We start from the raw sequence: 23,235 nt of genomic DNA, 5'->3' as shown, positions 1-23,235 counted from the left end.
GCTCTAGGAGCCAAGAGGGCCCTGCCTGGAATCAGCCACCCTCTGTGTGCCTGAATAGCCTTTAACATAGACCTGCCCTGGGAGGGGACCTGAGGACATTGCCTCCAGGGTGCTGGGGTTTCCCCTGGGTATCCAGAGTGCCATGGCCCAGGAGACAGGGAGGTAGGGGCCCCGTGGCACAGCAAGAGCCCCACTTTGGAGCCTGGCGGACTCCAAGTTCAAGTTCATTTCAGGGTCAGTATTATCTGCTCTGCAAGGTTGTTGTGAAGATTAGAGATAATACCGGAGAAGCACCAGCACATAGTAGGTGCTCAGTAGAGGCTAATTATATTACTGGAGGAGGTGTAGACAAATGACGAAGAGCACAGGCAGAGCCTGGCTGCCTGGGTTCAAATCCCACCTCTGCCACTTCCCGACTTGGTTAATTCATTAACATTTCTGAGCCTCAGTTTTCTCATGTGCTGCACTTTGGACATGCCTGGCAACACAGTGAGTCCTCAATAAACACAAGCTGTTACGGCTGTGATTGTTGCTACCAACATCGAATGAATGAATGCAGCCTTTCAGCCCCAGTCGGCAGAATGAGAGTACTCTTTTTTTTTTTTTTTGCCAACCCTGATAACAGTAACATGCCCCTTACTCCATGCCTTCTGTGCCCTGGGTACCCTGCCTGAAGACTTATATGTGCAATCTCAGGGTCTGCCTGCCACTCAGGATAGAATAATGTACTGTCTCGTTTGGCAGGAGGGGATAGAAAGACGCTGAGATATGGAGAGACTCACCCAAGGCGTCAAGCTTGTGTGTGCCATGGAGAAAATTTCAGCCCAACTTCACAGAGCAAGAGGAGCAGGCTGGAGGAGGATGTCCAGGCAATGGAGATAGACACAGATACAGTGGGAAGTGCACTGGACTGGGAGTAAGGAGTCCAGCATTCTTGTCCTGATACACACTGGCTAACCTCTGTGAGCCTCTGTATTCTCCTATATAGCTGGAGATAATAAGAGAGACACTGAATGGGGTTGGGATGAGCCTTCATTGAAACCATGTGTGTAAAGTGCATGGCACAGTTCCTGGTACGAAGTGAGTGCTGGTGGCAGTGGGGTGTTGGGAAGGGGGTTTGTGTTGTTGATATTCATGGTATTACCGGGTTTGCTACTAATGTAGAAGGTGTTACTGGTGGGTTAAGGTAGTAGCAGTGGCTGTTGTTGGAATAATTGTTGCTGCTGTTGATGATGGCAGTGATATGGTATTGGTGATGGTGTTGGGGTGTTGATGTAGTTGGTAGTAGTGTTGGTATTGGTCATGTTTTGCTATTGGTGTTGGGGCTGTTGATGGTGGGGTTGACACTGACAGTGTTGGTGTTAATGTCACTGTTGGTAGCGTTAGAGAGGGATCGTGTTGTTGGTACTGATCATGTTGAAGTTATTGGTGTTGGTGTTGAGGGTGTTATTACTGGGAGTGGTGGTGGTGGTGGTGTTAGAAGTGTTAATGTTTTACTGGTGATGTAGGTGTTAGGTTGTTATTGGTGTTGGGGGTATTGTCGCTACTGGTAATGTTGAAGTTATTGGTGTTGGTGTTGAGGGTGTTCTTTTTATTGTTATTGGAGGTGGTAATGTTATGGGGTTGATGGTGGTGGTGTTGCTATTAATGTTATTGCTAATGGTGGTGGTGGTGGTGCTAACATGATTACGGGTGGTGTTAGTGTTGGTGATGGTGTGGGTGCTAACATTATTACTGGTTTCGGTGATGGTGGTGGTGGTGTTAACATGATTACAGGTGGTATTTGTGTTGGTGATGGTGTTGGTGCTAATGTTATTAGTAGTTTTGGTGTTGGTGTTGGTGGTGCTAACACGATTACTGGTGGTGTTAATGTTGGTGGTGTCGGTACTAATGTTATTACTGGTTTTGGTTTTGGTGGTGGTGGTGCTAACATGATTACTGGTAGTGTTAATGTTGGTGTTGGTGCTAACATTATCATTGGTTTTGGTGGTGTTGGTGTTGGTATTAATGTTATGCTGATGGTGGTGTTGGAGGTGGTGCTAACATGGTTACGAGTGGTGTCAGTGTTGGTGATGTTGGTGCTAACATTATTACTAGTTTTGATGATGGTGGTATTGGTATTGGTGCCAACATTGTTGCTGGTAGATGGTGTTTGTACTAATGTTATTACTGGTTTTGGTGGTGGTGGTGGTGGTGGTGTTGATGCTGACATTGTTACTGGTTTTGGTGGTGGTGGTATTGGTGTTGACATTGTTACTGGTTTTGGTGGTGGTGGTGGTATTGGTGTTGATGCTGACATTGTTACTGGTTTTGGTGGTGGTGGTGGTATTGGTGTTGACATTGTTACTGGTGGTGGTGGTGTTTGTACTAATGTTATTACTGGTTTTGGTGGTGGTGGTGATGGTGTTGATGCTGACATTGTTACTGGTGGTGAAGGTGGTGGTGGTGGTTTGAGGGATGCTGTTGTGTTCTGGGTGTAGCACCCACCCAGCCATGCTGAAACAATGCCATGGCCAACATCCCTTCAGCTGTCCAGCCAGACTTGCCTGAAGCCATCTGTACCTGCGGCCATGCCTGTGTGCTTTCTTTGGCTTCTGGCTTTCTTTGCCGTTCCTTGTTTTCCTTTTGAAAAATCCAACATGGTCTGGAAAGCATATGACCACAGTTCAGTGGGGTTAGGGAGGGGATCAGCGTGTCCGGTAAGGCTGCTAAGTGAGGTCCTTGAGTTGGGTGAGAAGTTGCCCTAGGTTGGGGGCAACCTAGGATGTGGGTGAGACCTGGGGAAGGTGAGGCCCACAGAACCTTCCCTACGGGGGCTTTTCCTCCCCGCTTCCTCCTCCCCCCAACTCTCTTTCTGTCCACCCTTGTTGTTCTCTGATCCACTTATTCAGCAGACTCAATGGGGGCCCTTGGTGCCAGGCCCTGAGAGGGCCCCTGAGGTACAGAGATAAATACGGCACTATTTTAGGCCACAGGTGACTGCGAGCACCTTGAGCACAGGGAGCTGGCCTACCTTGTTCATCACAGCATTCCCAGCACCTGCTGAATGAACGAACGAATGAATGCACAGATGCAGCCATGCCACCCCTGTCTCCGGGAGCTCACATACAGGTGAGACCATCAGGGGTGGCACTGGCATGGAGCCCAAGGGAGGGAGGGATCAACTCTGCCTAAGGGGTCCAGGGAAGCTTTCCTCAAGAGGTGGCGCCTGACCTGGACATGACAAGGGCCTGAGCAGGAGGAGGGAAGAAGGAAAGGCCGTACATCTGCAGAAACCAGCCTTTACTTGGGGCCAGCTGACCTCACTTCTCCCCTTCCTTACTTCCTGAGACATGTTGGGGGGTACTGGTCAGTGAGGAGCCTCTTGGGCACGAGGCCCTGGTGAGCTGCCTCCTTGGGTCGAGTTGGGGTGGGGCTTGGTCAAAGCGTTGCTGGAGGGTGCTAGCATGGGCCCAAGTGCAGCTTGGGGATGGCCTAGAATCCTCATGGAGCCCAGAAGGGTCCTTAGAAATTGGCCACCCTAGTAGTTCCCAGCTGGGTTCCTTGAGGCCTTGGGATTCCACTGAGGCACTTCTGCAAATGAGAAGGGGACTGAAGGCCCCAGCCCCAGGCACAGAAGCACCTCTATTCCATCTTCCCCTTCCATGGCTTCTTGTTAGAGGATCAAAATCCTTACCGTGGCTGGCAGGGATGATGGCCCAGCCCCCTGGGCCTTTTGGTCCTCCCCATATACCAGCTTCCCAGTCCCAGCCATGCTGTTCCCTGAGTCTGGGACATCCAGTGGATTCCTATGTATCCAGGTCTTTGCTTCCTCAGGGAAGCCCTCCTGATCCCCCAGGAGGACCCTGCCACATCCTCCCAGCCCCTGGCACCCCGGTCTGCCCCTAGCACCCTTTCACTTCCTGTCTCACATTCCTTATTGAAATCTTTTGTTCTCTGCCTTCCCACCCACAGTCAGCTCCAGGGGGCAGGAAGGAGGCCTGTCTCCTTTGCTGCTCTGCCCCCAGGGGCCAGCCCAGGGCCCATAGCAGGAGGTACTCAGTGAATTCTTGAAATAAACTGTCTCATCCAGCCCCTGTGGATTGTAGATGGACTGAGGTCCAGAGTGGGTCGTGACTGTCCCAGGGTCATGCAGCAGGTCAGCAGCAGCGGCAGCCTGTGTGTCCTCTGTCCCAGGCTCCTCCCAGTGATCCCTGTGACCTCTCCAGGGCTCTTCTCTCACCTTCCCTGGGTGGATCCTCTCCTGTTCTGTCCCCTACTCTCTGTCTTAATCCTTGCACTTCCTGTGAACACTCTCTGGAACATCTGCAAGCTGGGATGGGCATGGGAAGCTGGCAGTGGCTTCGTCTCCCCCTGGAACGCAGGAAGTACCCCACCCTCAGCTCTGACCACTTGGCCTAGACCCTTCTTCTCTAAGCCCCAGCCTGGGAAAGGCTCCCCTGGCCCCAGTGTGGCATTCCTGGCCCAGCCTTGCCAAGGGTCTCAGGGGGTGAAGGCCAGGACATGGCGGGCAGGCGGTGCTGGCATCTAGACCCTCATGGGTGAGGTCGGGGTATTTTCAGGAAGCGGCTTCCTGTCCCAGCTGCTCCCCCTTCTCACTTGTGATGGGGGCCCCAATTGCAAGAGGCGGTCAGGGCAGAGAGGGCTTGGTGAGGAGTGGCTGGCGGCCAGGGTGGGATGAATGACGATACCAGAGAGGCCAGACCACTTCTGGGAAACACCCTCGAAAATTGATTCTTGGTGCGGAAAACCAGCAGGCAAAGCGGGGTCTAGCGGGGTCTTTCGGGGTCTTGTGGGCTGTGGCATGTTCCACTCTCCTCTGTGGCTGCCATTCCCAGGGAGGCTCGGTTCCACCCGGTTCTGCCAGGTTCCCAAGGAACCACTGCCTGTCTGGATGTACAAGGCTGCCGCCAGCTAGGCAGGGACAAGAACAACAATAACAGCCGTGATGTTTACTTAGCAATTCCTACCTCACTGTGCTCCAGGAGGGATTTGAGGCAGTGTTCAGTTTTGCAAATGATCAAATGCTCTCACCTAGTAGGCACACAGCAAATATCGGTGGAATATTACCATCTTATTCCATTGGATCTTCACAACAACCTTGACAAGCGGGAAGTATTACAATTTCGCATTAATTCCCATTTTGCAGATGAGGAATCTGAGGCTCCCAGGTTAAGAGTTTTGTGCCAGGGCTCCTAGTGTGTGTGAGTAGCCCTGGGGCTTTGACTGCAGACCCCACTGTCTACAGTGGGCAAGTGGGGGTGCGTGTGGCAGAAGGCCCTGGAGGCGGCTCCCATCCTGGGCAGCCAGGAGAGTGCCAAGGAGACAGAAATCGTAGACTGTGGTGCCACAGGCTCCAGAAGAAACAGGCAACCCACCAAGGAATACTTTCTAGTGTTTGCTTATTTTTTCTTCTGATTATTACAGGAAGGCATGCTTATTAGAGGAAATACAGAGAAGTAGAAAGAAGAAAATAAAACACCACCACCTATGGCAAATGAGACTAAAACAGAGGTGAGGGGCAGGTGGGGGGGTTGAAGTAGGACACTTTGGGCTTAAATTTCTCTTCTGCCCCTGGGACAGCGACTCCAATTTCCTGAGACTCAGTTTCCTTTTTTGTAAGATGGGAATAAGAATCCCTTTCAACATCACGGGAGGATTGTCTGAATAAGATGAGCTGATGCTCGTAAAGAGCCTTTCATGGATCATGTGAGTCTACCATGGTGTTATTACGGAAGAGCGGCCTCCACCTTCCCCACAACCATCATCCAATCATTAGAGCCATGTGTATAGACTTTTGAATCCTGCTTAAAGAAAATCTTTATTTTGAAATCACTATGGATCCGCGGGGATTTGCAAAGATAGTACAGAGGGGTTCCATGTACCCTGCACCCAGTTTCCCCCAATAGTGACATCTTACATAGCTCTAGTTTATATCAAAGCCAGGCAGTTGACATTGGGACAATGTGTTGTATAGCTCCCTGCTTTTTTTCTTTTTTTTTCCTTTCTTTTTTTTTTTTTTTTTTTTTTTGAGACAGATTCTTGCTCCGTTGCTCAGGCTGGAGTGCAGTAAGGTGATCTTGGCCCATTGCAACCTCTGCCTCCCAGGTTCAGGTGATTCTCCTGCCTCACCCTCCCAAGTAGCTCGGACTACGGGCGTGTGCCACCACGCCTGGCTAATGTTTGTATTTTTAGTAGAGACGGGGTTTCGCCATGTTGGCCAGGCTGGTCTCAAACTCCTGACCTCAAGTGATCTGCCCGCCTTGGCCTCCCAAAGTGCTGAGATTACAGGCATGAGCCACCGAGCCCAGCCAGTTCCCTGCCATTTTATCACATGTGTAGATTTGTGTAACCACCATCACACCCAAGATACAGAACACAAAGACCCCTGTGCTACCCCTTTATGATCACACTCCCATTCCTCCCACAACCATCCCTCACCTCTGGCAGCCTCTAATCTGTTGATCTATGATTTCCTCATTTCAAGAGTGTTATAGAATTGAACTCATACAGCATGTGACTTTGAGTTGGCTTTGTTTATTTTACCCAGCAGGGTTTTTTTGTTTGTTTGTTTTTCGAGACAGGGGTCTTGTTCTGTTACCCAGGCTGGAGTACGGGGGTGCAATCTGGGCTCACTGCAGCCTCACCTTCTCGGGCTCAAGCAATCCTTCTACCTCAGCCTCCAGTGTAGCTGGCACTACAGGCACATGCCACCACACCTGGCTAATTTTTGTAGGTTCTTTTTTGTTTTTGTTTTTGTAGAGATGGGGTTTTGCCATGTTGCCCAGGCTGGTTTCAAACACCTGAACTCAAGGGATCCATCGGTCTTGGCCTCCCAAAGTGCTGGGATTATAGGAGTGAGCCACTACACCCAGCCCCAGCATGACTCTTTAGAGATTCACCCAGGTGCTGTATGTATCAATAGTTGATTCCTTTTCATTGCTGAGTATTATTCCATGGGATGGATGAGCCACGGTGTGCCTAACCATGTACCCACTGAAGGGCATTTTGGTTGTTTCCAACTTTTGGCCATTCCAACAAATACAGCTGCTATGAATCTGTGTGCACAGGTTTTGTGCAGACATCAACTTTCCTATCTCTGGGATAAATGCCCAGGAGTGCCACTCCTGCATTGCGTCGTATGTGTATGTTTGGTTTTTAAAGGAACTGCTAAATTTGGTGGCAAGTGGCAAGAGATGAGGCAGCAGAGACAGAGGCTGAGGGACAGGACATGCGGTGATTTGTGCTAGAAAGATAACTCCAGCCACAGGGAGCCAGAGTGATTGGGGGAAAGAGGCAGGGAGATCGTGGAGACCCCCAAGCATCCAGGGAGTGTGGGAATCATAGCCAGATGGAACCTCGGAATCCCTAAGCTGGGGGAGCCCCCAAAATGTTTGATCCCATCCCTTTGCAGTCATGGAAGTGAGCCCTGGAGAAGGCAAGTGACTGGCCTGAGGTCACAGGGAATGGTGGTGGCAGATCGAGAATAAGGGTGAAGAAGGGGGAGGCTGAGTGAGCTCCTGACCCCGTGATAGATGTCAGAGCACCACTCAGGGAACACTCCTCGCTGCCCCTAGCTTCCCCACCCATCCCTCACCCCGCCCCAGCCTTCCCGCAGAGCTTGGACTGTCACATTGCTGAGACCCCGGATGCTGAGTCTCTCCCAGGCTTTCTCCTGCCCAGGCCTCTCTGGAGACCACCTTCTTGGGCAACAGCCAGGCTTCCCAGCTAAAATTTGATGCAACTAATGGAAGCTGATGGCCCAAAGGCCTCTCCGTGAATCGGGGCCTAATCAGAGGCGGCTGCAGCCACAGCTGGGCTGTGGGAAGGGTGCGGCCCACAGTGCTAGTCCCCCTGGCATCCCTCCTGCCATGGCCACAGAAGAAGAGGCCCAAGTTCCAGGCTGTGGGGTCTTCATGGACCCCCATTTGTTCATTCCACTGAGATTTACTGAAGACAACCACATGCCAGGTGCTGGCAACACAGCTGTGACCTAGACTGATGTGAGGCAGACGGCCGTGGCGCTGGCTTCATGGGGCTGGCAGCCTAAACATGGTGGGGGGGGGGGCGGTGCAGATCAGGTAGACAGGGCCCTCTCCACTGGAGACAACACGCTTGGAAAGCAAGGCAGGGAGGGGGATGGATGCTGCCCTGGAGGGAGTGTGCCTGGGCTTGAGACGATAGGATTAGGGAAGGATGAGAAGGAGGGGGCTGGGCAAAGATCTGGGGGAGAGCATTCCAGGCAGGGGAAGCAGCAAATGCAAAAGCAGAACTTCGAACCAGAAGTCCTGAGTTCAAAGCCTGAGGCTGCTGCTGAGGGGCCTCGGGTCAGGGCCCTTTCATGTCAGGTCACCTGTTGGAGTTGGACTCGCTCATGCTTCCAAGCCTTAGTTTTTTATTTTATTTTATTTTATTTTATTTTATTTTATTTTATTTTATGTATTTTACTTTAAGTTCTGGCATACATGTGCAGAATGTGCAGGTTTGTTACATAGGTATACACGTGCAACGGTGGCTTGCTCACCTATCAACCCATCATCTAGGTTTTAAGCCTTGCATGCGTTAGGTATTTGTCCTAATCCAAGCCTTAGTTTTGGATACGGGAAGACTGGGAAAGCCACATGGGGTGTGGAAGGGGAGCTGAGATTTCAGAGGTGTGGAAAGTCCTCCGGAAGCCTGCTGGTCTGTGCTGCAGGCGGACAGCAGGCCCAAGCTTTCTGTGCTCTGGCTAATTGAATTAACTCTTAGCACTTGAGCTGCCAACGCCCCCAGCTCTAGGTTTCTCACATTCAGCCAACTACGATAGTAATTTAGGAAAGGGTATTACCGTATTCATTTCTCCAAGGCGGCTGGAGAGAATCATCCTGCAGGTGGTGCCCCTGAGGAGGTAGACCAGATGGCTCCAGGAAGGGCTGGGCCTCTGATGGGAATTGGGGAGATTAAGAACAGGCAGGTGGAAAAACTGCCATGAGACCCAGAGCTCCCCTCCTGTCCTCACTCTGGGGAACCCCCAGAATGATGGGGGAGATCAGCCCCTGTTTGAGGGAGCTACCGGATGGGGGAGGCATAGCAATTGCCCTGATAAAGTTTCCTGCCTGATTCTTAAAACCAAACCAAAAGACAGAAACACATACCAAGAAAGGTAAAAATAAAATGAGATCTGGTTGCCGTGGACTCTGAGAGAGCATTACAGAGGCGTTTGTTTTGCATGAACTCTGGGGAGGTGGAGCAATGCCTGATTGGGCCAAGGTGCTCATGGATGAGTGGTGAGAGACGCCAGAGCGAGGGGCTTAGGAGAGCAGGTACTGGAGCCAGACTGCCTGGCTGTGTGGCCTTGGGCCTGCTATTTGACCTCTTGTGTTTCAGTTTCTTTCATCTACAAAATGGGAGGTTGTGGAGCTTAAATTAACTCATATCTTCTGAAGAGCTTGGAACAGTGCCTGGCACATAGGAAGTGCTTGACAAATAGATACTATTTGGGTTATGTCTGCTCTCCCCACTTTGCAGCGAGAAGACAGGCTCAGGGAGGAGCAGTAATTTGCCTGCAGCCCCTCAGCCTGCCGGTGGCTGTACCGGGACTTGAACCCAGACACCCTGACTCTGTGTTGGGTCGTCTATTCTCTGCACCAACTGCTTTCCCACTATGCCCACATTAACGACCCTCCAGGATCCTCACAGTCGCTCTGTGAAGCCATCCAGGGAGGGATTGGTGGCCCGTTCTGCAGATGACAAACTGAGGCCCAGAGAACACTGACTATCTACAGCCGGGAACTGTATCTTATTCCCTATAGCATCCCCACCCCTTGGCCCATAGGCTGTGATCAGACAACACTTGTTAAGTCAAAGATGAAAAGAGGAAGGAACTGGGGTGAGGGTCGGGGGTAAATAGAGAGCTTAGGATGATTTAATGTCCTCTAGACTGGGGCTGACAATCTAACCCATTTCTTTTGCATCCCAGGCTAGCCTCTCTCTCCCTGTGCCACGCGGCCCGTCTCAGATTCAGACATCTGAATGGGGCTTCCACCCTAGGCCCCTCCTCTGGGCTGGAGTGTCTCATTTGCAGCCTGTACTTCTAAGCTAGGGAGGTATATGAGGACGGGATGGAGCATGGAGCCTCTGAGCCCGGGTGCTGAGGCTTCATGTTCAGGGCCTTGGGAAACCTCACACCTGGCTGGGGAAGATGACAAGCATGGCAGAACAGTGTCTGTGACGTCCTGTGAATTAATCTGAGCATCCTGGGCCCCGGGCAGTACAAGCGGTGGCAGCGGGGGGAATCCTGTCTCCAGCCTTGATTAAATCGGAACACGCTGCCAGTCCATACCCATTAGCACAGTCACAGAGGGCAGCTAAGGTGGAGAAGACGTGGCTGATGCATGAGGGGAGGGGGTGCCAGGGTGTGGGGTGCAGGGCCAGGCAGAGGCTTGGGCAGCCCAGACAGGGCAGGAGCATAAGAAGGGCTCACTGGCCTTGGTCCCACATCTGGGCAACGGAGCTCCCCATCTCCAATCGCCCTCACCTGGTGATGTAAGCTACTCCTGGGGGTCTTGGGTGGGTACCAGCTGAGCAAGTTCACTCGGTCCCTGCAGACCCCAGAGGTACTTATTATTCTGTATGCATCGAGGAGACTTCTCAAACTGGGTGTTGTTGGCTGAGTAGGAGTTTTGTTGGCTCGCTGGCCTTCTCTCTTATTTTCTCCACTTCCCGTGGTTGGCTAATTCACACCTCTGTGCCTTTGCACATGCCGTTCTCTCTGGCTTCTTCCTTCCCTTACTGTGCCACCTGGCAAACTCCTACATCTTGTGGAACTAAAGAAGACTGACCCAGTTAGACAAGCAAAGGCTATTTATTCTGAGCTTGCTGTAGCAAGGGAGTCAGCCTCCATTACTTGTGTTTTGGCAGAGATTCAAAGAGAGGAGCGGTGGGGCGGTGAGGGGAAGAGAAGCCTCGGGTGTGGCCTGATAGGAGGCCATGGGCATGGGGAGGCTGGAGGTGGCTAACTAGAAGCAGGGCATCCCATGTGATTGATTTGGGGTGCACATTTGGCTTTCTCTGTCTGGTTGTAAGTTGGATGCAGGAATAAAAATTAGGGAAGCTGTCAGTTATTAATCAGGGCCTGACCATTTTGGGTCTATTGTTAAAGAAGTTATTGTTTAGCTTTCTGGATTGTCCCTAGAGATAGCATGTGTGACTTCCAGCAGGCTGGTTTCCTGGGTTGTTTTTTCTTTTGCAGATGAGGGAGTTTGTTTCTTGGGCAGGGTGCTATGGGTTGTGGGTTAAAGTTCTGTCTTTATATATGGTCTGGCCATTGTCCATTTGTATATTCAGTCTTTCAACATCGTTCAAGAACAAGATCAAGGGCCACTGCCTCCAGGAAGCCTTCCCTAGCCTCCAAGATCAGAGTGGGTGTCCTCCTTCCATGCCCCCATACTCTTCTCCAAGGAGGCACCTTGGTCATTAGGTCAGACAATTACAGGTTTGAATCTCATTTCCTTTCCCATTTAGCAGTGCGTGTCCTGAGCCATGGGACTTAACCTCTCAGCTTCCTCATCTGTAAACTGGGAGATAATAATAGCATTGAAGATTAGTTGCTTGGAAAACTGCTACTATTATTATTAGCACTATTACTGCCGCCAGCCCAGCAAGCATCTTGATGGTCGGTGATCATTTGTTTATGAATCTCTTTCCTCTTTAGACGTGGGTTTGGGGGATGCCGGGAGAGAAATATCAGTTCCAGGTCCCGCCACTCCCCATCAACCACCTACCTGAATTCAAGTGCAGCCCAGGTACTGCACAGGTATTCTTACCTGTCAGCCTGATCCCCACTGAACTGGAAGCTCCTTGAGGGCAAAAGTGATTTCTTATTCATCGTGGTTATCCTTTTTTTGAGACAGGGCCTGGCTTCTGTTGCCCAGGCTGGAGTGCAGTGGCATGACCATAGTTCACTGTAACCTCCAACTCCTGGGCTCAAGTGATCCTCCTGCCCCAGCCTCCTGAGTAGCTGGGACTACAGGTACATGCACAACCATGCAGGGCTGATTTCTTTTTTGTTTTGTAGAGACAGGGTCTCACTTATCTTCCCCAGACTAGTCTTGAACTTCTGGCCTCAAGTGCTCTTCCCACCTCGGCCTTCCAAGTGCTGGGGTTAAAGGCGTGAACCACTGTACCTGTCCTCCTTTCAGGTCTTAATGCTTAGCTCAAGATCTGCCCAGGAATGGGAGCCAAGAAGTTAACTGATAAGTGAATAAATGAGTAAGTGAATGAATGAATGAATGCACAATGTGGTCTCAGATTATCTTGTCCTTCCTTTCCCCACTCACAGGCATGAGCAGATTTCCCCTCATTCCTTGGTTCTAACAGGGAACCTCTCTCTCTCTCTCTCTCTCTCTCTCTCTCTCTCTCTCTCTCTGTGTGTGTGTGTGTGTGTGTGTGTGTAGCTGGGACCCATGCCCCTTGGGGGAGGTTTATACTGAAGGAAGGTTGGAGAAATGGGAAGAGGAGGATGGAGAGGAGAACGAGGGCTCCATTAAGGGCAGCCTTTGCCAACTGGACCTCCTCAGTGGCAGGTCAGGCTTCCCCTAGAGGGGATAAGTTACCCGTCACCAGAGGTGTGTAACCAGGATCAGGGGTGCTACAGAGCCTTTGTTTCATTCATTCACTGATTTTTTTTTTTTTTTTTTTTGAGGCAGGATATCTCTCTGTTGCCCAGGCTGGAGTGCAATGGTGCGATCTCGGCTCACCGCAACCTTCTCCTCCCGGGTTCAAGTGATCCTCCCACCTCAGCCTCCCAAGTAGCTGGGACTACAGGCACTCGCCACAATGCCAGGCTAATTTTTGTATTTTTTGTAGAGATAAGGTTTCACCATGTTGCCCAGGTTGGTTTCGAGCTCCTGAGCTCAAGTGATCCTCCCACCTCAGTCTCCCAAAGTGCTGGGATTACAGGTGTAAGCCACCATGGCCAGCCATTCACTGATTTTTGTATGTATTTGTTCATTTATTGAGCACCTCTTTATGCTGATGGATAAGCAACATAAATTTTGGGGTGGAAAATTTAATCAGATCTGTAATTTCCAAAGCATGGGGTATGTGGAATGAGAGCCCTATTTATCCCTCCCTGGCCAAAAGTGTCTTGACCCTATGTTACAGGAGATTTCTGACAGCACTCCGTCTCTCCCTGTCTCTATCTTTCTCTCACAAATCACAGAAAAGAGGAAAATGCCATTCTCAGAAAAACACACACCTAACCACAAAGAAAGGCAGTTCTCATTAAAAGCTCAGCAACTAAGGGTGGACAGAGTGGACAAGTAGTTGTCACTTCAGGATGTCAAGGAGCTGGCGAGCTGAGCCCCTGCTGTAAGCAATAGATTTTTATTTTAAAGTTATCTTTTTCTAAAATTTTATATTGCTGTACATCCTAAGCACAGAAAAGAGCACAAATTGTAGGCATGCAGCTGGAAAATTTTTCCCCAGGTAAGTGCACCTGGGAAGCCAGCATCCAGATCAAGAAATAGAACATCACAGGTTTCCTGAAACTCCCTGATCCCTCCTGCCAGTCACCACCCCTCAAAAATAGCTACTTTCCTATACATGGAATCACACAACACATTCCGTTTTGTGCGTCGCTTCTTCTACTTGACCTGCTGTTGCGTATGGCTAGTTGATCTTCATTCACTGATTCTCAGTGTCTTGTAGTATTCTATTCCGTTGCATGAATAAGCCTGTTTCTTGATCTGTTCTACTCTGGAGGGACATTTGAATATGTCCTTTCCCTCTGAAGGCAAACACTGCCCTGATTTCTATCCCCATGGATTAGTTTTGCTTGTTCTTGAACTACATATAAATGGAATCCTACAGTAACACTATCCATTTGACTTGTTTATCTTGTTTATTGCCTGTCTGCCCGACTAGGATATAAGCACTGTGGGTATGGATTTTTGTTTGTCTTCTTTATTGCTAAATTCCCAGCTTCTAGAACAGTGCCCTAGATTAGATTCCCAGAGGTACTCAGGCTCTAGGTACATGTCATACACGGTAAAAGATTTGTTGAATAAATAAAGACATAGAGTTGCCCTTTCATCCACCCATTGGCTCATCGTTTCTTCTAAGAGAGGCAGGAGAGAACATTAAGCAAGAGGGGCCTGGAGTTTTGGTTTGGGGCTCCATAAATAGCCACGAGCATTGCTGCAAAAGGCATAAGCACACCTGTTGAATATGTACTTAGGAGTGGCACTGGTGAGCCATAGGGAAGGCACACGTTCACCTTTACAGACACTGCAAAACAGTTTTCCAAAGTGATCATGCCAGTTCACGCCCTAATAGCAGAGCACGAAGAGGTCCACCACATCCTCAACGGTACTTCGTATCTTCTCCTGGGTCCTCATTCTGATATGTAGTTTTAATTTGCATTTCCTTCATGATTAGTGACATTGAGTATCTTTTCATGTTAATTAGCCATTTGGGTGTTTTCTTTTGTCAAGTGTCTCTTCCAATCTCTTGACCATATTTCTATGGGTTTATTTTTTTCACATTAGTAGAAAAACTTTTTAAGATATATAATGGGGCCGGGTGCGGTGGCTCACGCCTGTAATCCCAGCACTTTGGGAGGCCGAGGTAGGCGTATCATGAGGTCAGGAGATCAAGACCATCCTGGCTCACACAGTGAGACCCCGTCTGTACTAAAAGTACAAGAAATTTAGCCGGGCGTGTTGGCAGGTGCCTGTGCTACTCGGGATGCTGAGGCAGGAGAATGGCGTGAACCCGGGAGGCAGAGCTTGCAGTGAGCCGAGATCACGCCGCTGCACTCCAGCCTGGGTAACAGAGCGAGACTTCATCTCAAAAAAAAAGAAATGTAATGGGTATGAGTCCTTTGTCAAATATATTCAAATATGTTATTTTTCTCTGTAGGTTGCATTTTCACCTTCCTAATGATACTGTTTAATGAATAGCAGCTCTTAATTTTAACATAGCCTAATTTAGATTGTTTTCTTTGATGGGTAGCACATTTTAGAGCTGTTGAAGAAATTTCTGCCTGCTTCGAGGTCACAGAGATGTTCTGTTTTACTGTAAAATTTTACTATTTTACCTTCCACATTTAGATCTGTGAATCCATCTGGAATGATGTTCTGTGTATGGCATGAGGAAGGGTTTAGATTTTTTTTTCCTTTATGGATTTCCAATTCCCACTGCTGTTTATTGGGATGTCCAGTTATTGGTGGAGGTAGGAAGGGTGGGGTGGGTGGGAAATGTGCTGGTAGAGACATTAGGGTTGGGGGCAGGGTGAGCAGTGTTAAGGGACATCTCCTTTTCTTTAATTAGCAGAGTAGTCACCTTGCTCTGTCTGCCCTGTGATTTCTATCTCCTAGACCCTGGGCTTTAGGGTTTGTCCTCAAACTACTCCTTAGCAGGGCTCCATGAAAGAGGCTGTTCTCAAATAGACACCACCACTGCCCCTCCCACACTGGAGGAGCCTGATTCCCCAGGGCTTGAAGCTCTGGGAGCATGAGTCCCTGTTCATGGGGAGTGCTCCTTTCTGGACAAGATGTGGCTTTTACTCCCTCATTTGCCCCTCCCTCCCTCCCCCTTCTCTTCCTCCCTCTTTCTTTCCCTCCCCCTTTCCATCCTCCTCCTTCCCTGCCTCCTTCCCTCTTTTCCTCCCTTTTCCCTCCCTCCTTCCCTCCTTCCCTCCTTCCCTCCTTCCCTCCTCCCCTCCCTACCTTCCTTCCTTCCTTCCTTCCTTCCTTCCTTCCTTCCTTCCTTCCTTCCGCCTTCCTTCCATGACACTCTATGTAAAATCTCCCTACCCTACCTTGGTTTTCTTCTTATTTTCTCCCTAGTATTTTGAACCACCCAACATTATGTTTATTTTCTATACATATTGATTTTACTTATTCTTGACTGAGGTTTACTTTATATACATACAGTAAGATGCACAGGCCTTACATATAAAGTTTGCTGAGTTTTGGTAAATATCTACCTCCGGCTGGGCATGGTGGCTCATGTCTGTAATCCCAGCACTTTGGGAGGCCGAGGCAGACGGATCATCTGACGTCAGGAGTTTGAGACCAGCCTGGCCAACATTGTGAAACCTCATCTCTACTAAAAAATACAAAAATTAGCTGGGCGTGGTGGCGGATTGTAATCCCAGCTACTTGGGAGGCTGAGGCATGAACCCAGGAGGTGGAGATTGCAGTGAGCTGAGATGGCACCCCTGCACTCCAGCCTGGGCAACAGAGCGAGACTCCATCTCAAAAAAAAAAAAATCTACCTCTATGTTGCCAATATCCAAACAAGATAAACAGTATTTCCACCACCCCAGAGAGCCCCTTCCTCCAATCCTCCTTCTGAGGGCAACCACTGCCCTGATTTCTATCCCCATAGATTAGTTTTGCTTTTTCTTGAACTTCATATAAACAGAATTCTATAGTAACACTATCCATTTGGCTTGTTTATCTTGTTTATTGCCTGTCTGACCGACTAGGTTTTAAGTACCGTAGGTATGGATTTTTGTTTGTCTTGTTTATTGCTAAATTCCTACCTTCCAGAACAATGCCCTAAATTAGATTTCCAGAGGTGCTTAGGTTCCAGGTACATGTCACACTCAGTAAAAGATTTGTTGAATAAACAAAGTTATAGAGTTGCCCTTTCATTCACCCACTGACTCATCGTTTCTTCTAAAGAGAGGCAGGAGAGAAGGTTAAGGGAGAGGGCCCTGGAGCCAGACTGCACCTTGGCTCCATCACTTATCTGCTCTCTAAACTAGGCCAAGTCACCTTAGTGCCCTCATTTATAAAGTGGGGATGTGAATGGTTCCTACATCATAGGGTTGTGAGGATCAAAGGAGTCAATGGTTATAAGAAAATTTTGTGAGCATTCAGTAATTGTTAATTATTATAATTAATTAGCTGTTTGTTTATTTACTCTCAGAGGTCATCTAGGACATTCATTCATTTATTTATTCAATAAGCATTTATTGAGGATCTACTTGGTGACACGTGTTGGTGTTAGCACATTGAATGGTTAAGTCCTCACCTTCCTGGGGGCTGACATTTTGGTGAGAGAATGTGTTAGTTAGGGGTACAGTCTAAGCTACTAGAACAAATAAACCCAACAATACAGTGGCTTAAACAATTAGCTCTTTTTTGTTTATTTATTTGTTTGTTTTACCTTGAATAACGCTCCAGAGGTAAGTGGTCCAGGCCTACTAGGGACAACTGTGTCGTCCTCAACATGTGGCTTCTACCTCTGGGTCAAAGATAGCTGCTGCAGCTCCTGCCATTTCTTCTGCAACCCAGCAAGCAGGAAGGGGGAAAGGGCAAGATAAATGTCTGTCCTTTCCTTTTAACCAGAAGGGTCTGGTATCACTTTTACTCGCATTCGGCTGACCAGAACTTAGTCATGTGACCACACCTAGATGCAAGGAAGTCTGGGGACTAGAATCTCTGACTGATGTTTCTAAGAGTTCAGGATCTAGTGGCCTGGGGCACTGACCCCAAATCTCCTAGGTGAGCCAGGCCCATTATGGGTTTGCTTGGGGTATCTCCAAGCTTGGACTACCAGATTTAGCAAATCAAAAGACAGGACACCCAGTTAATTTGAATTTCAAATAAACAATGATATTTGAGATATATTTACACTGAAAAGCTATTTGATATGGTTTGGCCTGTGTCCCCACCCAAATCTCATCTCAAATTGTAATCCCCACGGGTCAAGGGGGGGAACTTGTAATCCTAACCTGTCAAAAGAGGGAGGCGATTGGATCATGGGGGTGATTCTCCTGTGCTGTTCTCATGATGGTGAGTGAGCACTCACAAGATCCGATGGTTTTATAAGTGCTTGGAAGTTCCTCCTTCGCTCTTCTTTTTCCTGGCGCCTTGTGAAGAAGGTGTCTTGCTTCCTCTTCACCTTCCACCATGATTGTAAGTTTCCTGAGGCCTCCCCAGCCATGCTGAATTGTGAATCAATTAAACCTCTTTCCTTTATAAATTACCCAGCCTCAGGCATTTCTTTATAGCAGCATGAAAATGGACTAATACACTATTCATTTTCTATTTGAAATACTGTTTTTTATTTGTCCTTTCTACTAAAAGCTCTCCCTTGGATAAGGCCCAAATCCGCTTTTCCTGGGTGCCCCATTCCATTCCACCTCTGCCTCTGAAACCATATGGGACAGATGTATACTCCACTGGACTTAGCTATGCACTTACTGAGTGGTGAACATTGCAAGCAGACACAGAAGGCTCAGGTGATGGGCACCTGCCTTCTGGGGCACAGCAGTCTGGATGGGCAGCTGTGTCTTTCCCAGGAAGGTGCATTAAACAGAGGCCCACACTTTGTCACATGGGAGCCCAGAGGCTCCCATCCCAAGGATTTAACTTCAATAGGCAGAGAACTGCCTGGGAAGGCTTCTTGGAGGAGCTGAGCCTGGAGCCTGGAGTTCCTGTGTGGTGCTAGGGCAAGGCCCAAGTCTCAGAATCACTCCAGCCAGGGGGCAAATCCCACCTCTGTTCCTTTCTCCTTGCGTGACGTGACTGTGGGCAAGTCCCTTACTATGCAAGTCTGAGTTTTTCTCCTCTGTAAAATGAGGACCAGAATAGAACTCACCTCACACGGTGGTGGTGAAGATCAGTTGAGACAATGCTTTTATAATGCACCTGAGACATGTTTATCTTGCAAAATAAGTTTCAGATGGCTATCTCTTGGTGTGTTGTTAATATTTTTACTGGGTCTCTGAAGGGAGCAAAGGATTGGGGCTGCTATGTGGGAGGCAGAAGACTTTCAGAGCAGGATAGGGGTGGGGGGAGAACAAAGGTGAAGAGGTAAAAGGGTTTGGGGTCACCACCCTGGGCACCCCGAGGCTGGGCTTGGCATGGTGGGTGGCCAGCCTGGGGACAGATCGGAGCCAGCAGGACACCTAAAGGCCAGCAGCACCATTCCTCCCCTTGTCCCTTCGCCTTGCCCCTGGGCACCCCTCTTGCTCAGTCCCTTGTGCCTCTTGGTTTCCGAGCCTTGCTCTGGCCCAGCCCACCGCGGCCACGGCCACAGCCACAGACACGCTGTGGAATTTCCAATTTTCAGCTAATGTGCAGGTCGTGACAGAGACTCAGAGGCCCTGGTCGGACATAATGGCAGAAGAATTGTAAATGTCGCCCTGAGTGAATGGCAATGAGGAAGGGCGGGGAGGGGACATTTTCCATCGGCTGCGGCACCGAGCCCGGGAATACATTTTCTCTCGGAGTGTGTCGCATTAGATTTCCAGAGGTGCTCGGGCTCCAGGTACATGTCATTAGTAACAGTTTGGACGATAATGAATCCTTTTATTTCTTTTCCTCACAGCTCATGAATACATAACGAGGCCGCGCTCAGGCGCATCTGGCCCGGCCAGCGCCTCCGCCACCTAATCTCGTCCATGCTCCAATATCCAGGCGGCCCAGCTGGGGCCTGCCTTAAAGGAGCCGCTTCCCTTTCCTGCCTGGGGATGCCAGGCCAGCCTGGCACCAGGCACCACCGAGACCCGGCCATGAAGGGGGATGGCAGACCTGGGGAAGGAAGAAGTCCTAAGACTCTGGATTGCAGTGTATCCAGCAGGTGCTCAACAATGTTGCTTAGTGAAAAGTGACTGCCCGGCTGGGGTGGGGCTGTGTGAAGGCTCTACACAGACTATCTCCTTGAGCTTGGCTAACCACTCCACCAGTGGGGGCTTGTGATCCCATTTTACAGCTGAATCAACTGAGGCTTAGAAGGGTAGAGGCTCTGTCATAGGTTTAACAAGGTAGACGGAGCTCGTGCCTATAACTGACTATCATTTACGGGCATTTGACCAAGTGATTCTTGATTCTACAAAAGGGTTTCCTACCAATAATCCAGTTTTTATATGTATCATGAATCTGTTCTGTTACTTTCCTGAGCAAATGTTTAGTGGAAACCAGAAAAGTTAGTTCTTTTTAAGTCGTTTTTCCAGATGTCTACAATCTTCTTTTCCCAAGATTCCCTCCTCCCTCTCCACCCCTTTGACCCACTCTGTTTCTCTTCACTATACTTATCAGTTCCTCAAGTTATCATATTAAATCTCACACTTGTTTATTTATTTATTTTTATTTATTATTTATTATTATTATTATTTTGAGGCGGAGTCTCGCTCTGTTCCCCAGGCTGGAGTACAGTGGCGCGATCTCGCATCACTGCAAGCTCCACCTCCCGGGTTCATGCCATTCTCCTGCCTCAGCCTCCTGAGTAGCTGGGACTACAGATGCCTGCCACCACACCTGGCTAATTTTTTGTATTTTTTTTTGTATTTTTTTTTTTTAGTAGAGATGGTGTTTCACCGTGTTAGCCAGGATGGTCTTGATCTCCTGACCTTGTGATCCGCCTGCCTCGGCCTCCCAAAGTGCTGGGATTACAGGCGTGAGCCACTGCACCCGGCCACACTCGTTTTTTTTTTTTTTTTTTTTTTTGAGACAGAGTCTCAGTCTGTAGCCCAGGCTGGAGTGCAGTGGCACAATCTCGGCTCACTGCAAGCCCCGCCTCCCGGGTTCACGCCATTCTCCTGCCTCAGCCTCTCCGAGTAGCTGGGACTACAGGCACCCGCCACCACGCCCGGCTAATTTTTTGTATTTTTAGTAGAGACGGGGTTTCACCGTGGTCTCGATCTCCTGACCTCGTGATCCGCCCGCCTTGGCCTCCCAAACTGCTGGGATTACAAGCGTGAGCCACCGCGCCCGGCCTCGTTTTTTTTTTTTGTTAATTGCCCATCACTGACTCTGCTAGGAAGTGAGCTCTATGTGAGCAGAGACTTTGTTTTCGGCCTGATCTCCAGTGCCAAGGACAGTGCCTGGCACACAGTGGGCATTCAGCAAACACTTGCAGAGCAACTTAATCAGTTTCTGTCATGGTTGTGGTCCCCCCAAGGCTGGGCAGCTGGGCTCCACTGGCTTCAGGAACAAAGATTAGTTGGGGGCTGGCTTGACATCTTGGGCCTCCAAATCAGCATGCAACCTCGCATCTGGGGCCCTCTAGGACTCTCAGGCAGTCTCAGGCCTTGGTGGCCTCCTGGACTAGGGGTGGAGGAGAGGGAGCAGGCAAGCAGGGCTTCCTGGCAGGTAGAGTGGGAATGAAAAATTTAGATCCTGAGACATCAACGCCCTTGCTGATGGCCTGGGTCTCTGCACTCCCTGATGGTTCCATTTCAGCCAAGTGTCCTCTGCCTTCCAGAACCACATGGCCCTGATAGCTGAGACCTAGCCTGGGACACCCCTATTGAATGCTTGCTGTCTACCAGGCAACATTATAGGCACATTACAAGCATTAAAAACCATCTAAAAATTTAACCTCCAGAACACCTCTGAGATCCAGGCATGATCATGAACCCCATTTACCCAGATGAGGAATTAGAGGCACAGAGAAATTAGGCAACTTTCCCAGGGACATGCAGAGGTCAACAGCAAAGGAAGACTTGAGCCCAAACTATCTGGCTTCAGCAATCAGGTTCTTAAAACACCAGACCTTCTCCCTTTCTGAAGGGCTTCACGAACAGGCAGGCAGGAGAAGAGTACCCTCTCCTCAAAGCCTGCCAACCTTTCTGGAAACCCACAGAATATTGCAAAACTCTCCACAATTCCACTTTTTTTTTTTCATGAGTCTTGCTCTGTCGCCCAGGCTGGAGTGCAGTGGCGCAATCTTGGCTCACTGCAAGCTCTGCCTCCTGGGTTCACGCCATTCTCCTGCCTCAGCCTCTCCGAGTAGCTGGGACTACAGGCGCCCGCCACCACGCCCGGCTAATTTTTTTGTATTTTTAGTAGAGATGGGGTTTCACCGTGGTCTCGATCTCCTGACCTCGTGATCCGCCCGCCTCGGCCTCCCAAAGTGCTGGGATTAGAAGCGTGAGCCGCCGCACCCAGCCTGGCATGAACTTTTGAATACTGGGCTGAGGAGGCAGCTCTGGGAGATCAGGTGTCTCGGCCCCAGAATCAGACAGACCTGAGTTAGCATCTTGGATCTGCTACTTACAGCTATGGGATCTGGGGCAAGCCATTTTGCCTGCTTATGCCTCAGCTTCCTCATCTGAAAAATGGGGATGGCGCAGTACCACCTCACAGGGATACTGGGAAGATCGATGTGCCAATGCGTGTAAAGCTTTGAAAACAGTGCACACGATGGCTCAGTGTTGAATTTTTTACCAAAAGTGTGGGGGTGGGGTGAGGGAAGGACTCAGATTAGGGTTCCACAAGACTTCATCACCTCCGCCACCCTCCTTGTCACCACCCCTACCACCACCATTGTTATTTTGATCCTCACCTCAGCCCGCGAGAAGCACTGGCCTGGGACCCAGATGTAGGTACCTGGAATACCTGCCGCCCCATCCTGGGATGGGCACACACCTGCCTTGGGACGTGCCGACACCACCACGTGCTATCAGGAATTCTGAGCTCCCCGAGGAACTTAGATCCAACTGGGATCACCCACGGTGTCACATGGTCATGGGGGTGAGTCCCCAGGCTCTAACCTCTTATTTATTGAGTACCTACTATGTGCCAGACCTGAAGCTAAGTGATTTACATTTATTACCTCATCTAATGCTCACAAAAAATCCTGAGAGGAAGGCATCAACATTCCTTTTTTATAGACAAGGAAATTGAGCTCAGAGAGGTTAAATAATTTGCCCAGGGTCACACAGCAGGTACAAGGAAGAGCCTGGATTCAAACCTAGATCTATCTGACTCCAAAATCCATCATCTTAACCATGATACAGCACTATGTCCACTTCTTGTCCCTGAGGTTCCACTCTGGCTAAGAAGTCTTCCTAGATTAAGGACAGAGTGGGAATAAATATCCTCTGTCCTCTTGCTGCCATCTGTAACCATTTGTCCCATGATCCGAGGTTTGTCTTACATAGGCCTTATGCAAGGCTTGTCCCATGGCCAGTGCCTTTAGGTCCAAGCATCTGGAGGGCAGACTTGGCCCTGGAAGGCTCAGGAATGTGGGGAGCTGGGCGTCAGTGCCTGGGTGTCCAGCCCTGCCCCTTTAGGTACCAGTGCCCTTGGCCTAGACCTCGCCACCCCACTTTGGCTATTGGCACCTCACACTTGTGGGGAGACAGTGTGGTCCGGGGAAACAGCACTGTTGGGAGAGTAAGGAGGCCTCCATCCCAGCCCCAGCTCAGCTGCCTCTTAGCTCCCTGGCCTTCTGGCAAGTGGTCCCTCTGCATCTCAGCGTCCTTGTTTATTGAATCTGCCACTTCCCAGG

General features: G+C 49.6%; 1 long non-coding RNA gene across 2 annotated transcripts; it reads left to right on the top strand.

Moving 5' to 3' along the window:
* The first annotated feature begins 754 nt into the window (after positions 1-754).
* LOC115833046 lies at positions 755-19,578 on the top strand. Of its 2 annotated transcripts, XR_004028483.1 has the most exons (5): positions 755-916; positions 2,969-3,111; positions 5,428-5,514; positions 5,624-5,709; positions 19,330-19,578. It is a non-coding gene; the product is annotated as an uncharacterized LOC115833046 (long non-coding RNA). The 2 variants fall into 2 exon arrangements; XR_004028482.1 differs by lacking the exon at positions 755-916 and having other exon boundaries at positions 2,455-3,111.
* The last annotated feature ends 3,657 nt before the right edge of the window (positions 19,579-23,235 follow it).

Source organism: Nomascus leucogenys, chromosome 24, assembly GCF_006542625.1.
Source record: "Nomascus leucogenys isolate Asia chromosome 24, Asia_NLE_v1, whole genome shotgun sequence".
NCBI classification, from domain to species: Eukaryota; Metazoa; Chordata; class Mammalia; order Primates; family Hylobatidae; genus Nomascus; species Nomascus leucogenys.
The sequence above is the reverse complement of the archived record's forward strand: the minus strand, read 5'-3'. Positions and strand labels throughout refer to the sequence as shown.